The sequence below is a fragment of the Diceros bicornis genome, chromosome 6 (assembly GCF_020826845.1).
Source record: "Diceros bicornis minor isolate mBicDic1 chromosome 6, mDicBic1.mat.cur, whole genome shotgun sequence".
NCBI lineage: Eukaryota > Metazoa > Chordata > Mammalia > Perissodactyla > Rhinocerotidae > Diceros > Diceros bicornis.
The window spans coordinates 18,799,007-18,802,871 of record NC_080745.1 but is presented as its reverse complement, the minus strand read 5'-3'; the positions used below and the strand labels follow the sequence as shown (position 1 = coordinate 18,802,871).

Sequence of the window (3,865 nt, the reverse complement as noted above, 5' to 3'; positions counted from 1 at the left end):
TTACGTATATTTATATGAAATGAAGCTATTAATACATTTCTACAGCAGTAATTGCATGCCAAGAAGGCCAAGACAAACACAAATCAAGGCATGGAGTTTCCCCAAAGCTGCTGTGTGAAAAGACTATACACAGTGGATTCCATACACAAGAATGGATTTCTTTGCTATAGGGACTTCAAGTGGAATAAGGAATGGAGATGTGTAAAAAGGTTTCTAGAGAAGAAGGCTGTCTCCCTGTATGCATTTAGTTTTCATCACTTTCTTTCCTGCACCATCTGTCATAAAGGTAGATTGTTCTAAGCGACTGCATGAGGAGAGTACTGTCTTTGTATGTCTTCATTCAGTGTATCAAGTTCTGTGATGACCTCATCAAAAGCCGTTTTAGTCAGTGTATAGGCAAGCTCTGGGTTGTTAAGGAGCTCCTAGTAAAATACAGAAGAGTTAAGAGCAAGCCCCAGGCAGATTGGATGTGTGGGTTACGTCTCTTTCTAGTTTATATAAAAGGTCTGTTGGTAAATTCCTTGCGTATTATCTATCAAAATTTTTTTTTTTTTTGGTGAGGAAGATTAGCCCTGAGCTAACATCTGATGCCAATCCTCCTCTTTTTACTGAAGAAGATTGGCCCTGGGGTAACATCCATGCCCATCTTCCTCTAGTTTATATAGGACGCTGCCATAGCATGGCTTGACAAGCGGTGCATCGGTGCCTGCCAGGCATCTGAACCTGCGAACCTGGGGCCGCTGAAGCAGAGCGCGTGCACTTAACCGCTACACTACCAGGCCAGCCCTATTGTTTGTTTTTGAACATCACCATGTGCAGCTTCAGCAAGGTACTGGAAGTAATCTCTCTTCACTTTCAGACTGAAGACCTTAATCTCTGGATTAGTTGCATTGACTGTTAAATAATTACCTAACAATGGCAGGACAGGGGCGTAGATGGATCTTAGTTCACACTACAGTGTCTCCTGATAGTCCTTATAATAGCTGCAGCTTCTTCTAGGGGGTGACAGTTTTCTGCTTGATGCTCCAGACGACCCTCCAAGTGGACTTGAAGCTTCGGGCTCTAGATCAGCTGGGCCTTCTCCATGGCAGGCCGGGGTGGTGAGAGGCAGGCAGGGAGGACAGCGAGCACCACCGGGATGGGGACGAGCCCTTCTCCAGAGGCCATCACTCCAATCTGCTTTTGACTTTAGCAGAGGATCTTTCTGTCTCTAACCCAGTGTTTTTAAAACATTTTGAAAATTGTTCCATTAGTGTCTTCCAGATGGTGAAAAGCCAAGCTGAGAAGAATAGTGGATGGAGTTAGGTAGTAAATGTGTATGAGTAAGTATAAAAATTGGTATATAAATTTTATTGAGGCCCTGTTTAAATGAAAGTGCTTAGGAATGAAAATAATCCAACATGTATGAGTTTTATGTGTATATAGTATGCATGTTGAATTGATGTGTGTGTATACATGTATATATACACACATATAAATACACATATATTGCACACACACACACGCACACACAGAAGGGCTCTGAGTCATGACTCAGGAAAGAAATTTTAGTGTTCTCAGAAAATATTATCTCAAAATAATTGTATAGCATAGAAGCTGAACAAAATGTGTGGTATGATTAATAAGTCCACTAAAAGCAAATCAAAACAAAATGATTTAATTCTAAAAGCAAAATTGAAACATTCTAGAATGCTCTGTGCATTCACTATTAATTGAGCAAATACTACTTGCTAAGCAATCTTTTAGTGCGGTGATAGAGCAGTGAACAAAGCAGATCAAATCTCTGCTCTCCTTGTGTTCTAGTGAGGAGAGAGAGGAAACAACTAAGAGAATATATGATACGTAAGTGGCGACGTGTTCAAGACGGCCTTAACATTCCCTCAGCTTGACTAAACTTTAGACAGGTTTCTTCCTGTCTCTAGGCCCCGACCTTTCTTTTCTTAGAGCATTTACTTTTGAAAACCTGTAATTGTGAATTCTTTCTCTGCCCCTTTGAGATATAAGTCTTTTAAAAGCTTCTTGCCTGTTTTACTACCTAGGACTTTCTTTCTCAAGGACCTGGGAGTCATCCCTTTGGAAAGAAATCATCAAGGAAGATAGCGCCCCTAAATCTCAGTCTCTCTGGGAGAAGAGGAGCCTAATAAGTTGGGTGTACACCTTGCTCCAAGTTGTAAAACTACCTCCTGTCACAAAGACAGAAAGTTTACTTTTGCTCTGGGGAAAGTCAATTAGCAAATATAGATGGCCGAAGATCCTCCCACCTCAGCTCTTAAAAACTCGCCTGCCCTTTGTTTCAGAGGAGATGAGTTTCCGGACTTCATCTGTGTTCTCACCCCTATCACTGGTGATAGTATCAGAGTAAAATCAATTTCTGGTTGCTCATCTTGTCCAGTGCAATTATTCTTTAAGAAATAGAGGGTAATGGGTAGGGGATTTCTTAGGTCAGAGTATGTATTGTTTTATATAGGCAGTCAGAATAAAAACCTTTGATATGTGTGATATTTGGACAGAGAATGAAATGATGTGAGGGAGTGAGCAGTGGAAATCTGCAGTGGGTGAGCATTTCATACAGCGAGAAGAGTCTGTATGGGCTGGGGCAGGTGTGTATGTGCAGTGCAGTGATGGAGCCACCGTGGAGGCACAGAGTGAAGGGGGAAGATGGTGGCAGATGTTAGAGAGGTGGTGAGGAGCCAGTCCCTGCAGGGCCTTGCAAGCCACTGAAAAGACTTTGGCTTATAACTTCAATGGGGTGGAAAGCTATCAGAGAAGGGTTTGGAATATAGGAGTTAAATGATCTGACTTATGCTTAAAAATAGCTGCTATTTTGAGGAAAACAAAACAAAACAGAACTTAAAGGAGGCAAGTATAGGATCAGGGACCCAGTTTGGAGCTGTATGCAGAGATGATGATGTCCTAGACCAGGGTGGAGGCCCTGGTGACAGTGAGAAGTGATGGGGTTTGGATTTTTTTGAAGGTTGAGAGGAGAGGATTTGCTGCAGAATTGGATGTGGAGCGTGGGAGAAGGCAAGGACTGAAGGTGTTGAGGTGCTGGCCTAAGCAAGTGGAGGGATGGCATCATCCATATGCGGTCACCACAGGAGGTGCCAGTCCAGGGTTTAGTACTTTCATATACATCACCTTCTTTAGTCCTTTCAACAGTCCTGTGAAAGTTGTATTATTATTCACAATTTGAAATAAGGAAATTGAATTTGAGAGAATATGAGTAATTTTCTCAAGATCACACAGCTGGTAAATGGCTGTCTTAGCTTGGATTTCTCTGATAAGAGAGCCCAGAACAAGAACTTATGTGCAAGTGGTTTATTTGGGAAACAAATGAGACCAGGGAGTCAGAGTGAGGGGCTGGGAAGAGCGAGGGCAGGACAGAGGAAAACCCAGTGTAAGAGTTTGTTGCTGAGTTGGTGGGCAATGAAGGCTCAATTCTACAGGACGCCTTAAGGCCTACAGATACCTCCCAGAATCGTCTGCTGGAAGAACAGAAGTGGGAGCCTTCATCCATCTGCTCCGCTCGCATTCCCCATTAGTTGAAGGTTGCCCCTGGGAGGATCTCCCAGAGCTTCACATGCGTGGAGTTCTAGAGCTCCTTGTTGATGTCTTTGGTGTCCAGGGAAGAAAATGAAGATGCTCTACATCATACTCGGCCCTTGATATGTGTTATCTCATTTAATATTCTCAGAACCCAGGGAGATAGAAAAAATACATAAGTATTTCTATCTACCTATGCGTCTATGTATCTATCACTTTATCTATCTATCTATCTATCTATCTATCTATCTATCTATCTCTATCATCTTTCTATATGAAACTGAGACCCAGAGAAATTAAGCAATGCACATTTATGAAATAG

General features: G+C 42.2%; 1 pseudogene; it reads right to left on the bottom strand.

Moving 5' to 3' along the window:
- Window positions 1–244: 244 nt before the first annotated feature.
- Window positions 245–3,532, bottom strand: LOC131406896 (14-3-3 protein theta-like; annotated as a pseudogene).
- Between the last annotated feature and the right edge of the window lie 333 nt (window positions 3,533–3,865).